This window comes from Xenia sp. Carnegie-2017, unplaced genomic scaffold (assembly GCF_021976095.1).
Source record: "Xenia sp. Carnegie-2017 unplaced genomic scaffold, XeniaSp_v1 HiC_scaffold_23, whole genome shotgun sequence".
NCBI classification, from domain to species: Eukaryota; Metazoa; Cnidaria; class Anthozoa; order Malacalcyonacea; family Xeniidae; genus Xenia; species Xenia sp. Carnegie-2017.
Genome location: NW_025813486.1, coordinates 13468105 through 13483597, shown reverse-complemented (window position 1 = coordinate 13483597; position 15493 = coordinate 13468105). Strand labels below are relative to the sequence as shown.

The 15493-nt window shown below is 42.5% G+C and overlaps 20 non-coding genes across 20 annotated transcripts; all 20 read right to left on the bottom strand.

Annotated features, from left to right (window-relative positions):
- Nucleotides 1-389: 389 nt before the first annotated feature.
- LOC124449960 lies at nucleotides 390-551 on the bottom strand. Its single transcript, XR_006949725.1, has one exon. It is a non-coding gene; the product is annotated as a U1 spliceosomal RNA (small nuclear RNA).
- A 326-nt stretch (nucleotides 552-877) lies between these two features.
- LOC124450004 lies at nucleotides 878-1069 on the bottom strand. Its single transcript, XR_006949766.1, has one exon. It is a non-coding gene; the product is annotated as a U2 spliceosomal RNA (small nuclear RNA).
- An 878-nt stretch (nucleotides 1070-1947) lies between these two features.
- Nucleotides 1948-2109, bottom strand: LOC124449959. The gene has a single exon (XR_006949724.1). It is a non-coding gene; the product is annotated as a U1 spliceosomal RNA (small nuclear RNA).
- Nucleotides 2110-2436: 327 nt separating this feature from the next.
- Nucleotides 2437-2627, bottom strand: LOC124450051. The gene has a single exon (XR_006949811.1). It is a non-coding gene; the product is annotated as a U2 spliceosomal RNA (small nuclear RNA).
- An 869-nt stretch (nucleotides 2628-3496) lies between these two features.
- On the bottom strand, nucleotides 3497-3660 carry LOC124449902. Its single transcript, XR_006949667.1, has one exon. It is a non-coding gene; the product is annotated as a U1 spliceosomal RNA (small nuclear RNA).
- A 333-nt stretch (nucleotides 3661-3993) lies between these two features.
- On the bottom strand, nucleotides 3994-4185 carry LOC124450003. The gene has a single exon (XR_006949765.1). It is a non-coding gene; the product is annotated as a U2 spliceosomal RNA (small nuclear RNA).
- An 882-nt stretch (nucleotides 4186-5067) lies between these two features.
- LOC124449958 lies at nucleotides 5068-5229 on the bottom strand. Its single transcript, XR_006949722.1, has one exon. It is a non-coding gene; the product is annotated as a U1 spliceosomal RNA (small nuclear RNA).
- A 333-nt stretch (nucleotides 5230-5562) lies between these two features.
- Nucleotides 5563-5754, bottom strand: LOC124450002. The gene has a single exon (XR_006949764.1). It is a non-coding gene; the product is annotated as a U2 spliceosomal RNA (small nuclear RNA).
- An 885-nt stretch (nucleotides 5755-6639) lies between these two features.
- On the bottom strand, nucleotides 6640-6803 carry LOC124450180. The gene has a single exon (XR_006949901.1). It is a non-coding gene; the product is annotated as a U1 spliceosomal RNA (small nuclear RNA).
- Nucleotides 6804-7136: 333 nt separating this feature from the next.
- Nucleotides 7137-7328, bottom strand: LOC124450000. The gene has a single exon (XR_006949762.1). It is a non-coding gene; the product is annotated as a U2 spliceosomal RNA (small nuclear RNA).
- Nucleotides 7329-8215: 887 nt separating this feature from the next.
- Nucleotides 8216-8379, bottom strand: LOC124450179. The gene has a single exon (XR_006949900.1). It is a non-coding gene; the product is annotated as a U1 spliceosomal RNA (small nuclear RNA).
- A 332-nt stretch (nucleotides 8380-8711) lies between these two features.
- Nucleotides 8712-8903, bottom strand: LOC124449999. The gene has a single exon (XR_006949761.1). It is a non-coding gene; the product is annotated as a U2 spliceosomal RNA (small nuclear RNA).
- Nucleotides 8904-9780: 877 nt separating this feature from the next.
- On the bottom strand, nucleotides 9781-9944 carry LOC124450177. The gene has a single exon (XR_006949899.1). It is a non-coding gene; the product is annotated as a U1 spliceosomal RNA (small nuclear RNA).
- Nucleotides 9945-10268: 324 nt separating this feature from the next.
- Nucleotides 10269-10460, bottom strand: LOC124449976. Its single transcript, XR_006949739.1, has one exon. It is a non-coding gene; the product is annotated as a U2 spliceosomal RNA (small nuclear RNA).
- An 857-nt stretch (nucleotides 10461-11317) lies between these two features.
- Nucleotides 11318-11481, bottom strand: LOC124450175. The gene has a single exon (XR_006949897.1). It is a non-coding gene; the product is annotated as a U1 spliceosomal RNA (small nuclear RNA).
- Nucleotides 11482-11807: 326 nt separating this feature from the next.
- On the bottom strand, nucleotides 11808-11998 carry LOC124450049. Its single transcript, XR_006949809.1, has one exon. It is a non-coding gene; the product is annotated as a U2 spliceosomal RNA (small nuclear RNA).
- Nucleotides 11999-12875: 877 nt separating this feature from the next.
- Nucleotides 12876-13039, bottom strand: LOC124450174. The gene has a single exon (XR_006949896.1). It is a non-coding gene; the product is annotated as a U1 spliceosomal RNA (small nuclear RNA).
- A 327-nt stretch (nucleotides 13040-13366) lies between these two features.
- On the bottom strand, nucleotides 13367-13555 carry LOC124450062. The gene has a single exon (XR_006949821.1). It is a non-coding gene; the product is annotated as a U2 spliceosomal RNA (small nuclear RNA).
- An 836-nt stretch (nucleotides 13556-14391) lies between these two features.
- Nucleotides 14392-14555, bottom strand: LOC124450173. Its single transcript, XR_006949895.1, has one exon. It is a non-coding gene; the product is annotated as a U1 spliceosomal RNA (small nuclear RNA).
- A 328-nt stretch (nucleotides 14556-14883) lies between these two features.
- LOC124449998 lies at nucleotides 14884-15075 on the bottom strand. The gene has a single exon (XR_006949760.1). It is a non-coding gene; the product is annotated as a U2 spliceosomal RNA (small nuclear RNA).
- Between the last annotated feature and the right edge of the window lie 418 nt (nucleotides 15076-15493).

Sequence of the window (15493 nt, the reverse complement as noted above, 5' to 3'; positions counted from 1 at the left end):
ACGTACGACTAAGTAAGAAAAACGTTCGCAATGCAATATCATTACTGTTAACGTCGACGATACATATTATAATTTGTATACTTTCATAATGTATATGCCGTCCGTCAAAATATACACACACGCCGGCCGTTTACGTCGTTGTTAAGTACAAGTAATTTATGTCAAATACAAGTAATTTATTCTTGCTAATAGCTGATATAAATTTCTCCTGCATCTCGCTATGCATTTTGGGATAGGTCAGTAAAAAATTTGGCAGCATGCAACCTAACCCCGAACGAACAACGAATTTATATATGTCCCGTGCATACACATTGACGGACGAAAGGTCTCTATTGTGTTCTATTTTATTTGTTCTTTTCTCCGCTTCTTCCTCCCATCGTGAGAAACGAAGGGGACGAGCGCGAACGCAGGTCCCCACTACCAGAAATTATACGCTCGAGTTACCCACGTTAGGTAATCGCAGGAGTCAACCCAGTCGAAGTGCAATGAAAGGGCCTCATCCTGAGAGGACCTCCTAGCTGATCAAGGTGCCTCTCGCGTCAGGTAAGTATGCTCGAACGACGCACGGCGAGCATACTTTGTACGCGAACGTACGCTCTGTGCGACACGGTTGCACCCCCTCCCTTTACTTTTTCACTACTTTTTGCACTTGCAACGTACCGTCTGACGGCCTTTATTGTCTTCCTTTCCGACGACGACGACGTCTTTTCGTCTTTCGCCGACTCTGTCGAAAAGAGACGTATGTTATTTAGTTAAATGTTAAACAGTTCGTTTCTCGGTTAGTTAGTTACAGACAAAATAAATTCGCTTTGCTATTTGATTTGCTGGCTGTTTTGTTTGTTTTTTCGTTTGTTTAAAGTAAATGTGTTTCCCTGAAGGGAAATGGGCCGAACTCGGAGGTAGTGCAATACCGAGACAACCCGTGGCCAGGGCGAAGCAAGCTCCAATCCCATGGCCGATATCCAAAAATCAGTTTAATATAAGAGTCGGGCATTGCCCGACATATCAGATATTAAGCTGATAAGAACAGATACTACACTTGATCTTAGCCAAAAGGCCGAGAAGCGATACAGAAGAAGAGCTTCGCCATTTTTCACTCTACAAGTTGCATGAGAAACACACGGTTCTATTGTATCTTTTCGCGTAGAAATCATGCAACAAATGAAAAAAATCAAGCAGTACGGATAACGAAGGAATCATCCTTTACTACAATCGTCATGTCAAGCGTTCTTTCTAATCCAATGTACACCTGTTCGTAAAGAAGAACATGTTTGAAAATTCGCGCGTAATGCCGCGAAATGCGATCGTTTCATATGACGTAGGAAGCACGCGATGTCTGTCGCGAACTTGCTGCAGACGTGCTTTCTCATTGTAAAACAAACGCTTTGTGCTTGTGGGCGATAATGATTCGCATTGTATGCAAGTGCTGCAATGTCAACAAGGTCATGCTTCATGAAATCGGCAGACAAGCAGCTCAATGAACGAATTTTACACTACGAGCCGTTAAATGTCAGTGATACATAGAAATAATTACTATAAAAAGCTAAACAAACGTACGACTAAGTAAGAAAAACGTTCGCAATGCAATATCATTACTGTTAACGTCGACGATACATATTATAATTTGTATACTTTCATAATGTATATGCCGTCCGTCAAAATATACACACACGCCGGCCGTTTACGTCGTTGTTAAGTACAAGTAATTTATGTCAAATACAAGTAATTTATTCTTGCTAATAGCTGATATAAATTTCTCCTGCATCTCGCTATGCATTTTGGGATAGGTCAGTAAAAATTTGGCAGCATGCAACCTAACCCCGAACGAACAACGAATTTATATATGTCCTAAAGCGTGGCATACACAATTGACGGACGAAAGGTTCTCTATTGTGTTCTATTTTATTTGTTCTTTTCTCCGCTTCTTCCTCCCATCGTGAGAAACGAAGGGGACGAGCGCGAACGCAGGTCCCCACTACCAGAAATTATACGCTCGAGTTACCCACGTTAGGTAATCGCAGGAGTCAACCCAGTCGAAGTGCAATGAAAGGGCCTCATCCTGAGAGGACCTCCTAGCTGATCAAGGTGCCTCTCGCGTCAGGTAAGTATGCTCGAACGACGCACGGCGAGCATACTTTGTACGCGAACGTACGCTCTGTGCGACACGGTTGCACCCTCCCTTTACTTTTCACTACTTTTGCACTTGCAACGTACCGTCTGACGGCCTTTATTGTCTTCCTTTCCGACGACGACGACGTCTTTTCGTCTTTCGCCGACTCTGTCGAAAAGAGACGTATGTTATTTAGTTAAATGTTAAACAGTTCGTTTCTCGGTTAGTTAGTTACAGACAAAATAAATTCGCTTAGCTATTTGATTTGCTGGCTGTTTTGTTTGTTTTTTCGTTTGTTTAAAGTAAATGTGTTTCCCTTCCGCGAAGGGAAATGGGCCGAACTCGGAGGTAGTGCAATACCGAGACAACCCGTGGCCAGGGCGAAGCAAGCTCCAATCCCATGGCCGATATCCAAAAATCAGTTTAATATAAGAGTCGGCATTGCCCGACATATCAGATATTAAGCTGATAAGAACAGATACTACACTTGATCTTAGCCAAAAGGCCGAGAAGATACAGAAGAAGAGCTTTCGCCATTTTCACTCTACAAGTTGCATGAGAAACACACGGTTCTATTGTATCTTTTCGCGTAGAAATCATGCAACAAATGAAAAAAATCAAGCAGTACGGATAACGAAGGAATCATCCTTTACTACAATCGTCATGTCAAGCGTTCTTTCTAATCCAATGTACACCTGTTCGTAAAGAAGAACATGTTTGAAAATTCGCGCGTAATGCCGCGAAATGCGATCGTTTCATATGACGTAGCACGCGATGTCTGTCGCGAACTTGCTGCAGACGTGCTTTCTCATTGTAAAACAAACGCTTTGTGCTTGTGGGCGATAATGATTCGCATTGTATGCAAGTGCTGCAATGTCAACAAGGTCATGCTTCATGAAATCGGCAGACAAGCAGCTCAATGAACGAATTTTACACTACGAGCCGTTAAATGTCAGTGATACATAGAAATAATTACTATAAAAAGCTAAACAAACGTACGACTAAGTAAGAAAACGTTCGCAATGCAATATCATTACTGTTAACGTCGACGATACATATTATAATTTGTATACTTTCATAATGTATATGCCGTCCGTCAAAATATACACACACGCCGGCCGTTTACGTCGTTGTTAAGTACAAGTAATTTATGTCAAATACAAGTAATTTATTCTTGCTAATAGCTGATATAAATTTCTCCTGCATCTCGCTATGCATTTTGGGATAGGTCAGTAAAAAATTTGGCAGCATGCAACCTAACCCGAACGAACAACGAATTTATATATGTCCCAGCGTGGTACACAATTGACGGACGAAAGGCCCTCTTCTATTGTGTTCTATTTTATTTGTTCTTTTCTCCGCTTCTTCCTCCCATCGTGAGAAACGAAGGGACGAGCGCGAACGCAGGTCCCCACTACCAGAAATTATACGCTCGAGTTACCCACGTTAGGGGTAATCGCAGGAGTCAACCCAGTCGAAGTGCAATGAAAGGGCCTCATCCTGAGAGGACCTCCTAGCTGATCAAGGTGCCTCTCGCGTCAGGTAAGTATGCTCGAACGACGCACGGCGAGCATACTTTGTACGCGAACGTACGCTCTGTGCGACACGGTTGCACCCCCTCCCTTTACTTTTTCACTACTTTTTGCACTTGCAACGTACCGTCTGACGGCCTTTATTGTCTTCCTTTCCGACGGCGACGACGTCTTTTCGTCTTTCGCCGACTCTGTCGAAAAGAGACGTATGTTATTTAGTTAAATGTTAAACAGTTCGTTTCTCGGTTAGTTAGTTACAGACAAAATAAATTCGCTTAGCTATTTGATTTGCTGGCTGTTTTGTTTGTTTTTTTTCGTTTGTTTAAAGTAAATGTGTTTCCCTTCCGCGAAGGGAAATGGGCCGAACTCGGAGGTAGTGCAATACCGAGACAACCCGTGGCCAGGGCGAAGCAAGCTCCAATCCCATGGCCGATATCCAAAAATCAGTTTAATATAAGAGTCGGGCATTGCCCGACATATCAGATATTAAGCTGATAAGAACAGATACTACACTTGATCTTAGCCAAAAGGCCGAGAAGCGATACAGAAGAAGAGCTTTCGCCATTTTTTCACTCTACAAGTTGCATGAGAAACACACGGTTCTATTGTATCTTTTCGCGTAGAAATCATGCAACAAATGAAAAAAATCAAGCAGTACGGATAACGAAGGAATCATCCTTTACTACAATCGTCATGTCAAGCGTTCTTTCTAATCCAATGTACACCTGTTCGTAAAGAAGAACATGTTTGAAAATTCGCGCGTAATGCCGCGAAATGCGATCGTTTCATATGACGTAGGAAGCACGCGATGTCTGTCGCGAACTTGCTGCAGACGTGCTTTCTCATTGTAAAACAAACGCTTTGTGCTTGTGGGCGATAATGATTCGCATTGTATGCAAGTGCTGCAATGTCAACAAGGTCATGCTTCATGAAATCGGCAGACAAGCAGCTCAATGAACGAATTTTACACTACGAGCCGTTAAATGTCAGTGATACATAGAAATAATTACTATAAAAAGCTAAACAAACGTACGACTAAGTAAGAAAAACGTTCGCAATGCAATATCATTACTGTTAACGTCGACGATACATATTATAATTTGTATACTTTCATAATGTATATGCCGTCCGTCAAAATATACACACACGCCGGCCGTTTACGTCGTTGTTAAGTACAAGTAATTTATGTCAAATACAAGTAATTTATTCTTGCTAATAGCTGATATAAATTTCTCCTGCATCTCGCTATGCATTTTGGGATAGGTCAGTAAAAAATTTGGCAGCATGCAACCTAACCCCGAACGAACAACGAATTTATATATGTCCCAAGCGTGGCATACACAATTGACGGACGAAAGGTCTTCTCTATTGTGTTCTATTTTATTTGTTCTTTTCTCCGCTTCTTCCTCCCATCGTGAGAAACGAAGGGGACGAGCGCGAACGCAGGTCCCCACTACCAGAAATTATACGCTCGAGTTACCCACGTTAGGTAATCGCAGGAGTCAACCCAGTCGAAGTGCAATGAAAGGGCCTCATCCTGAGAGGACCTCCTAGCTGATCAAGGTGCCTCTCGCGTCAGGTAAGTATGCTCGAACGACGCACGGCGAGCATACTTTGTACGCGAACGTACGCTCTGTGCGACACGGTTGCACCCCCTCCCTTTACTTTTTCACTACTTTTTGCACTTGCAACGTACCGTCTGACGGCCTTTATTGTCTTCCTTTCCGACGGCGACGACGTCTTTTCGTCTTTCGCCGACTCTGTCGAAAAGAGACGTATGTTATTTAGTTAAATGTTAAACAGTTCGTTTCTCGGTTAGTTAGTTACAGACAAAATAAATTCGCTTAGCTATTTGATTTGCTGGCTGTTTTGTTTGTTTTTTTTCGTTTGTTTAAAGTAAATGTGTTTCCCTTCCGCGAAGGGAAATGGGCCGAACTCGGAGGTAGTGCAATACCGAGACAACCCGTGGCCAGGGCGAAGCAAGCTCCAATCCCATGGCCGATATCCAAAAATCAGTTTAATATAAGAGTCGGGCATTGCCCGACATATCAGATATTAAGCTGATAAGAACAGATACTACACTTGATCTTAGCCAAAAGGCCGAGAAGCGATACAGAAGAAGAGCTTTCGCCATTTTTTCACTCTACAAGTTGCATGAGAAACACACGGTTCTATTGTATCTTTTCGCGTAGAAATCATGCAACAAATGAAAAAAATCAAGCAGTACGGATAACGAAGGAATCATCCTTTACTACAATCGTCATGTCAAGCGTTCTTTCTAATCCAATGTACACCTGTTCGTAAAGAAGAACATGTTTGAAAATTCGCGCGTAATGCCGCGAAATGCGATCGTTTCATATGACGTAGGAAGCACGCGATGTCTGTCGCGAACTTGCTGCAGACGTGCTTTCTCATTGTAAAACAAACGCTTTGTGCTTGTGGGCGATAATGATTCGCATTGTATGCAAGTGCTGCAATGTCAACAAGGTCATGCTTCATGAAATCGGCAGACAAGCAGCTCAATGAACGAATTTTACACTACGAGCCGTTAAATGTCAGTGATACATAGAAATAATTACTATAAAAAGCTAAACAAACGTACGACTAAGTAAGAAAAACGTTCGCAATGCAATATCATTACTGTTAACGTCGACGATACATATTATAATTTGTATACTTTCATAATGTATATGCCGTCCGTCAAAATATACACACACGCCGGCCGTTTACGTCGTTGTTAAGTACAAGTAATTTATGTCAAATACAAGTAATTTATTCTTGCTAATAGCTGATATAAATTTCTCCTGCATCTCGCTATGCATTTTGGGATAGGTCAGTAAAAAATTTGGCAGCATGCAACCTAACCCGAACGAACAACGAATTTATATATGTCCCAAAGCGTGGCATACACAATTGACGGACGAAAGGCCCTCTTCTCTATTGTGTTCTATTTTATTTGTTCTTTTCTCCGCTTCTTCCTCCCATCGTGAGAAACGAAGGGGACGAGCGCGAACGCAGGTCCCCACTACCAGAAATTATACGCTCGAGTTACCCACGTTAGGGGTAATCGCAGGAGTCAACCCAGTCGAAGTGCAATGAAAGGGCCTCATCCTGAGAGGACCTCCTAGCTGATCAAGGTGCCTCTCGCGTCAGGTAAGTATGCTCGAACGACGCACGGCGAGCATACTTTGTACGCGAACGTACGCTCTGTGCGACACGGTTGCACCCCCTCCCTTTACTTTTTCACTACTTTTTGCACTTGCAACGTACCGTCTGACGGCCTTTATTGTCTTCCTTTCCGACGGCGACGACGTCTTTTCGTCTTTCGCCGACTCTGTCGAAAAGAGACGTATGTTATTTAGTTAAATGTTAAACAGTTCGTTTCTCGGTTAGTTAGTTACAGACAAAATAAATTCGCTTAGCTATTTGATTTGCTGGCTGTTTTGTTTGTTTTTTTTCGTTTGTTTAAAGTAAATGTGTTTCCCTTCCGCGAAGGGAAATGGGCCGAACTCGGAGGTAGTGCAATACCGAGACAACCCGTGGCCAGGGCGAAGCAAGCTCCAATCCCATGGCCGATATCCAAAAATCAGTTTAATATAAGAGTCGGGCATTGCCCGACATATCAGATATTAAGCTGATAAGAACAGATACTACACTTGATCTTAGCCAAAAGGCCGAGAAGCGATACAGAAGAAGAGCTTTCGCCATTTTTTCACTCTACAAGTTGCATGAGAAACACACGGTTCTATTGTATCTTTTCGCGTAGAAATCATGCAACAAATGAAAAAAATCAAGCAGTACGGATAACGAAGGAATCATCCTTTACTACAATCGTCATGTCAAGCGTTCTTTCTAATCCAATGTACACCTGTTCGTAAAGAAGAACATGTTTGAAAATTCGCGCGTAATGCCGCGAAATGCGATCGTTTCATATGACGTAGGAAGCACGCGATGTCTGTCGCGAACTTGCTGCAGACGTGCTTTCTCATTGTAAAACAAACGCTTTGTGCTTGTGGGCGATAATGATTCGCATTGTATGCAAGTGCTGCAATGTCAACAAGGTCATGCTTCATGAAATCGGCAGACAAGCAGCTCAATGAACGAATTTTACACTACGAGCCGTTAAATGTCAGTGATACATAGAAATAATTACTATAAAAAGCTAAACAAACGTACGACTAAGTAAGAAAAACGTTCGCAATGCAATATCATTACTGTTAACGTCGACGATACATATTATAATTTGTATACTTTCATAATGTATATGCCGTCCGTCAAAATATACACACACGCCGGCCGTTTACGTCGTTGTTAAGTACAAGTAATTTATGTCAAATACAAGTAATTTATTCTTGCTAATAGCTGATATAAATTTCTCCTGCATCTCGCTATGCATTTTGGGATAGGTCAGTAAAAAAATTTGGCAGCATGCAACCTAACCCCGAACGAACAACGAATTTATATATGTCCCAAAGCGTGGCATACACAATTGACGGACGAAAGGCCCTTCTCTCTATTGTGTTCTATTTTATTTGTTCTTTTCTCCGCTTCTTCCTCCCATCGTGAGAAACGAAGGGGACGAGCGCGAACGCAGGTCCCCACTACCAGAAATTATACGCTCGAGTTACCCACGTTAGGGGTAATCGCAGGAGTCAACCCAGTCGAAGTGCAATGAAAGGGCCTCATCCTGAGAGGACCTCCTAGCTGATCAAGGTGCCTCTCGCGTCAGGTAAGTATGCTCGAACGACGCACGGCGAGCATACTTTGTACGCGAACGTACGCTCTGTGCGACACGGTTGCACCCCCTCCCTTTACTTTTTCACTACTTTTTGCACTTGCAACGTACCGTCTGACGGCCTTTATTGTCTTCCTTTCCGACGGCGACGACGTCTTTTCGTCTTTCGCCGACTCTGTCGAAAAGAGACGTATGTTATTTAGTTAAATGTTAAACAGTTCGTTTCTCGTTAGTTAGTTACAGACAAAATAAATTCGCTTAGCTATTTGATTTGCTGGCTGTTTTGTTTGTTTTTTTTCGTTTGTTTAAAGTAAATGTGTTTCCCTTCCGCGAAGGGAAATGGGCCGAACTCGGAGGTAGTGCAATACCGAGACAACCCGTGGCCAGGGCGAAGCAAGCTCCAATCCCATGGCCGATATCCAAAAATCAGTTTAATATAAGAGTCGGGCATTGCCCGACATATCAGATATTAAGCTGATAAGAACAGATACTACACTTGATCTTAGCCAAAAGGCCGAGAAGCGATACAGAAGAAGAGCTTTCGCCATTTTTTCACTCTACAAGTTGCATGAGAAACACACGGTTCTATTGTATCTTTTCGCGTAGAAATCATGCAACAAATGAAAAATCAAGCAGTACGGATAACGAAGGAATCATCCTTTACTACAATCGTCATGTCAAGCGTTCTTTCTAATCCAATGTACACCTGTTCGTAAAGAAGAACATGTTTGAAAATTCGCGCGTAATGCCGCGAAATGCGATCGTTTCATATGACGTAGGAAGCACGCGATGTCTGTCGCGAACTTGCTGCAGACGTGCTTTCTCATTGTAAAACAAACGCTTTGTGCTTGTGGGCGATAATGATTCGCATTGTATGCAAGTGCTGCAATGTCAACAAGGTCATGCTTCATGAAATCGGCAGACAAGCAGCTCAATGAACGAATTTTACACTACGAGCCGTTAAATGTCAGTGATACATAGAAATAATTACTATAAAAAGCTAAACAAACGTACGACTAAGTAAGAAAAACGTTCGCAATGCAATATCATTACTGTTAACGTCGACGATACATATTATAATTTGTATACTTTCATAATGTATATGCCGTCCGTCAAAATATACACACACGCCGGCCGTTTACGTCGTTGTTAAGTACAAGTAATTTATGTCAAATACAAGTAATTTATTCTTGCTAATAGCTGATATAAATTTCTCCTGCATCTCGCTATGCATTTTGGGATAGGTCAGTAAAAAATTTGGCAGCATGCAACCTAACCCCGAACGAACAACGAATTTATATATGTCCCAAAGCGTGGCATACACAATTGACGACGAAAGGTCTCTATTGTGTTCTATTTTATTTGTTCTTTTCTCCGCTTCTTCCTCCCATCGTGAGAAACGAAGGGGACGAGCGCGAACGCAGGTCCCCACTACCAGAAATTATACGCTCGAGTTACCCACGTTAGGGGTAATCGCAGGAGTCAACCCAGTCGAAGTGCAATGAAAGGGCCTCATCCTGAGAGGACCTCCTAGCTGATCAAGGTGCCTCTCGCGTCAGGTAAGTATGCTCGAACGACGCACGGCGAGCATACTTTGTACGCGAACGTACGCTCTGTGCGACACGGTTGCACCCTCCCTTTACTTTTCACTACTTTTGCACTTGCAACGTACCGTCTGACGGCCTTTATTGTCTTCCTTTCCGACGGCGACGACGTCTTTTCGTCTTTCGCCGACTCTGTCGAAAAGAGACGTATGTTATTTAGTTAAATGTTAAACAGTTCGTTTCGGTTAGTTAGTTACAGACAAAATAAATTCGCTTTGCTATTTGATTTGCTGGCTGTTTTGTTTGTTTTTTCGTTTGTTTAAAGTAAATGTGTTTCCCTTCCGCGAAGGAAATGGGCCGAACTCGGAGGTAGTGCAATACCGAGACAACCCGTGGCCAGGGCGAAGCAAGCTCCAATCCCATGGCCGATATCCAAAAATCAGTTTAATATAAGAGTCGGGCATTGCCCGACATATCAGATATTAAGCTGATAAGAACAGATACTACACTTGATCTTAGCCAAAAGGCCGAGAAGCGATACAGAAGAAGAGCTTTCGCCATTTTTCACTCTACAAGTTGCATGAGAAACACACGGTTCTATTGTATCTTTCGCGTAGAAATCATGCAACAAATGAAAAATCAAGCAGTACGGATAACGAAGGAATCATCCTTTACTACAATCGTCATGTCAAGCGTTCTTTCTAATCCAATGTACACCTGTTCGTAAAGAAGAACATGTTTGAAAATTCGCGCGTAATGCCGCGAAATGCGATCGTTTCATATGACGTAGGAAGCACGCGATGTCTGTCGCGAACTTGCTGCAGACGTGCTTTCTCATTGTAAAACAAACGCTTTGTGCTTGTGGGCGATAATGATTCGCATTGTATGCAAGTGCTGCAATGTCAACAAGGTCATGCTTCATGAAATCGGCAGACAAGCAGCTCAATGAACGAATTTTACACTACGAGCCGTTAAATGTCAGTGATACATAGAAATAATTACTATAAAAGCTAAACAAACGTACGACTAAGTAAGAAAAACGTTCGCAATGCAATATCATTACTGTTAACGTCGACGATACATATTATAATTTGTATATTTTCATAATGTATATGCCGTCCGTCAAAATATACACACACGCCGGCCGTTTACGTCGTTGTTAAGTACAAGTAATTTATGTCAAATACAAGTAATTTATTCTTGCTAATAGATGATATAAATTTCTCCTGCATCTCGCTATGCATTTTGGGATAGGTCAGTAAAAATTTGGCAGCATGCAACCTAACCCCGAACGAACAACGAATTTATATATGTCCCGTGGCATACACAATTCTTTCTATTGTGTTCTATTTTATTTGTTCTTTTCTCCGCTTCTTCCTCCCATCGTGAGAAACGAAGGGGACGAGCGCGAACGCAGGTCCCCACTACCAGAAATTATACGCTCGAGTTACCCACGTTAGGGGTAATCGCAGGAGTCAACCCAGTCGAAGTGCAATGAAAGGGCCTCATCCTGAGAGGACCTCCTAGCTGATCAAGGTGCCTCTCGCGTCAGGTAAGTATGCTCGAACGACGCACGGCGAGCATACTTTGTACGCGAACGTACGCTCTGTGCGACACGGTTGCACCCTCCCTTTACTTTTCACTACTTTTGCACTTGCAACTTACCGTCTGACGGCCTTTATTGTCTTCCTTTCCGACGGCGACGACGTCTTTTCGTCTTTCGCCGACTCTGTCGAAAAGAGACGTATGTTATTTAGTTAAATGTTAAACGGTTCGTTTCTCGGTTAGTTAGTTACAGACAAAATAAATTCGCTTTGCTATTTGATTTGCTGGCTGTTTTGTTTGTTTTTCGTTTGTTTAAAGTAAATGTGTTTCCCTTCCGCGAAGGGAAATGGGCCGAACTCGGAGGTAGTGCAATACCGAGACAACCCGTGGCCAGGGCGAAGCAAGCTCCAATCCCATGGCCGATATCCAAAAATCAGTTTAATATAAGAGTCGGGCATTGCCCGACATATCAGATATTAAGCTGATAAGAACAGATACTACACTTGATCTTAGCCAAAAGGCCGAGAGCGATACAGAAGAAGAGCTTTCGCCATTTTTCACTCTACAAGTTGCATGAGAAACACACGGTTCTATTGTATCTTTCGCGTAGAAATCATGCAACAAATGAAAAAAATCAAGCAGTACGGATAACGAAGGAATCATCCTTTACTACAATCGTCATGTCAAGCGTTCTTTCTAATCCAATGTACACCTGTTCGTAAAGAAGAACATGTTTGAAAATTCGCGCGTAATGCCGCGAAATGCGATCGTTTCATATGACGTAGGAAGCACGCGATGTCTGTCGCGAACTTGCTGCAGACGTGCTTTCTCATTGTAAAACAAACGCTTTGTGCTTGTGGGCGATAATGATTCGCATTGTATGCAAGTGCTGCAATGTCAACAAGGTCATGCTTCATGAAATCGGCAGACAAGCAGCTCAATGAACGAATTTTACACTACGAGCCGTTAAATGTCAGTGATACATAGAAATAATTACTATAAAAAGCTAAACAAACGTACGACTAAGTAAGAAAAACGTTCGCAATGCAATATCATTACTGTTAACGTCGACGATACATATTATAATTTGTATACTTTCATAATGTATATGCCGTCCGTCAAAATATACACACACGCCGGCCGTTTACGTCGTTGTTAAGTACAAGTAATTTATGTCAAATACAAGTAATTTATTCTTGCTAATAGCTGATATAAATTTCTCCTGCATCTCGCTATGCATTTTGGGATAGGTCAGTAAAAAATTTGGCAGCATGCAACCTAACCCCGAACGAACAATTTATATATGTCCCAAAGCGTGGCATACAAATTGACGGACGAAAGGCCCTCTTCTCTATTGTGTTCTATTTTATTTGTTCTTTTTCTCTTCTTCCTCCCATCGTGAGAAACGAAGGGGACGAGCGCGAACGCAGGTCCCCACTACCAGAAATTATACGCTCGAGTTACCCACGTTAGGGGTAATCGCAGGAGTCAACCCAGTCGAAGTGCAATGAAAGGGCCTCATCCTGAGAGGACCTCCTAGCTGATCAAGGTGCCTCTCGCGTCAGGTAAGTATGCTCGAACGACGCACGGCGAGCATACTTTGTACGCGAACGTACGCTCTGTGCGACACGGTTGCACCCTCCCTTTACTTTTCACTACTTTTGCACTTGCAACTTACCGTCTGACGGCCTTTATTGTCTTCCTTTCCGACGGCGACGACGTCTTTTCGTCTTTCGCCGACTCTGTCGAAAAGAGACGTATGTTATTTAGTTAAATGTTAAACAGTTCGTTTCTCGGTTAGTTAGTTACAGACAAAATAAATTCGCTTAGCTATTTGATTTGCTGGCTGTTTTGTTTGTTTTTTCGTTTGTTTAAAGTAAATGTGTTTCCCTTCCGCGAAGGGAAATGGGCCGAACTCGGAGGTAGTGCAATACCGAGACAACCCGTGGCCAGGGCGAAGCAAGCTCCAATCCCATGGCCGATATCCAAAATCAGTTTATATAGAGTCGGGCATTGCCCGACATATCAGATATTAAGCTGATAAGAACAGATACTACACTTGATCTTAGCCAAAAGGCCGAGAAGCGATACAGAAGAAGAGCTTTCGCCATTTTTCACTCTACAAGTTGCATGAGAAACACACGGTTCTATTGTATCTTTCGCGTAGAAATCATGCAACAAATGAAAAATCAAGCAGTACGGATAACGAAGGAATCATCCTTTACTACAATCGTCATGTCAAGCGTTCTTTCTAATCCAATGTACACCTGTTCGTAAAGAAGAACATGTTTGAAAATTCGCGCGTAATGCCGCGAAATGCGATCGTTTCATATGACGTAGGAAGCACGCGATGTCTGTCGCGAACTTGCTGCAGACGTGCTTTCTCATTGTAAAACAAACGCTTTGTGCTTGTGGGCGATAATGATTCGCATTGTATGCAAGTGCTGCAATGTCAACAAGGTCATGCTTCATGAAATCGGCAGACAAGCAGCTCAATGAACGAATTTTACACTACGAGCCGTTAAATGTCAGTGATACATAGAAATAATTACTATAAAAAGCTAAACAAACGTACGACTAAGTAAGAAAAACGTTCGCAATGCAATATCATTACTGTTAACGTCGACGATACATATTATAATTTGTATACTTTCATAATGTATATGCCGTCCGTCAAAATATACACACACGCCGGCCGTTTACGTCGTTGTTAAGTACAAGTAATTTATGTCAAATACAAGTAATTTATTCTTGCTAATAGCTGATATAAATTTCTCCTGCATCTCGCTATGCATTTTGGGATAGGTCAGTAAAAATTTGGCAGCATGCAACCTAACCCCGAACGAACAACGAATTTATATATATTCTATTGTGTTCTATTTTATTTGTTCTTTTCTCGCTTCTTCCTCCCATCGTGAGAAACGAAGGGGACGAGCGCGAACGCAGGTCCCCACTACCAGAAATTATACGCTCGAGTTACCCACGTTAGGGGTAATCGCAGGAGTCAACCCAGTCGAAGTGCAATGAAAGGGCCTCATCCTGAGAGGACCTCCTAGCTGATCAAGGTGCCTCTCGCGTCAGGTAAGTATGCTCGAACGACGCACGGCGAGCATACTTTGTACGCGAACGTACGCTCTGTGCGACACGGTTGCACCCTCCCTTTACTTTTTCACTACTTTTTGCACTTGCAACTTACCGTCTGACGGCCTTTATTGTCTTCCTTTCCGACGACGACGACGTCTTTTCGTCTTTCGCCGACTCTGTCGAAAAGAGACGTATGTTATTTAGTTAAATGTTAAACAGTTCGTTTCTCGGTTAGTTAGTTACAGACAAAATAAATTCGCTTTGCTATTTGATTTGCTGGCTGTTTTGTTTGTTTTTCGTTTGTTTAAAGTAAATGTGTTTCCCTTCCGCGAAGGGAAATGGGCCGAACTCGGAGGTAGTGCAATACCGAGACAACCCGTGGCCAGGGCGAAGCAAGCTCCAATCCCATGGCCGATATCCAAAAATCAGTTTAATATAAGAGTCGGGCATTGCCCGACATATCAGATATTAAGCTGATAAGAACAGATACTACACTTGATCTTAGCCAAAAGGCCGAGAAGCGATACAGAAGAAGAGCTTTCGCCATTTTTCACTCTACAAGTTGCATGAGAAACACACGGTTCTATTGTATCTTTCGCGTAGAAATCATGCAACAAATGAAAAAAATCAAGCAGTACGGATAACGAAGGAATCATCCTTTACTACAATCGTCATGTCAAGCGTTCTTTCTAATCCAATGTACACCTGTTCGTAAAGAAGAACATGTTTGAAAATTCGCGCGTAATGCCGCGAAATGCGATCGTTTCATATGACGTAGGAAGCACGCGATGTCTGTCGCGAACTTGCTGCAGACGTGCTTTCTCATTGTAAAACAAACGCTTTGTGCTTGTGGGCGATAATGATTCGCATTGTATGCAAGTGCTGCAATGTCAACAAGGTCATGCTTCATGAAATCGGCAGACAAGCAGCTCAATGAACGAAT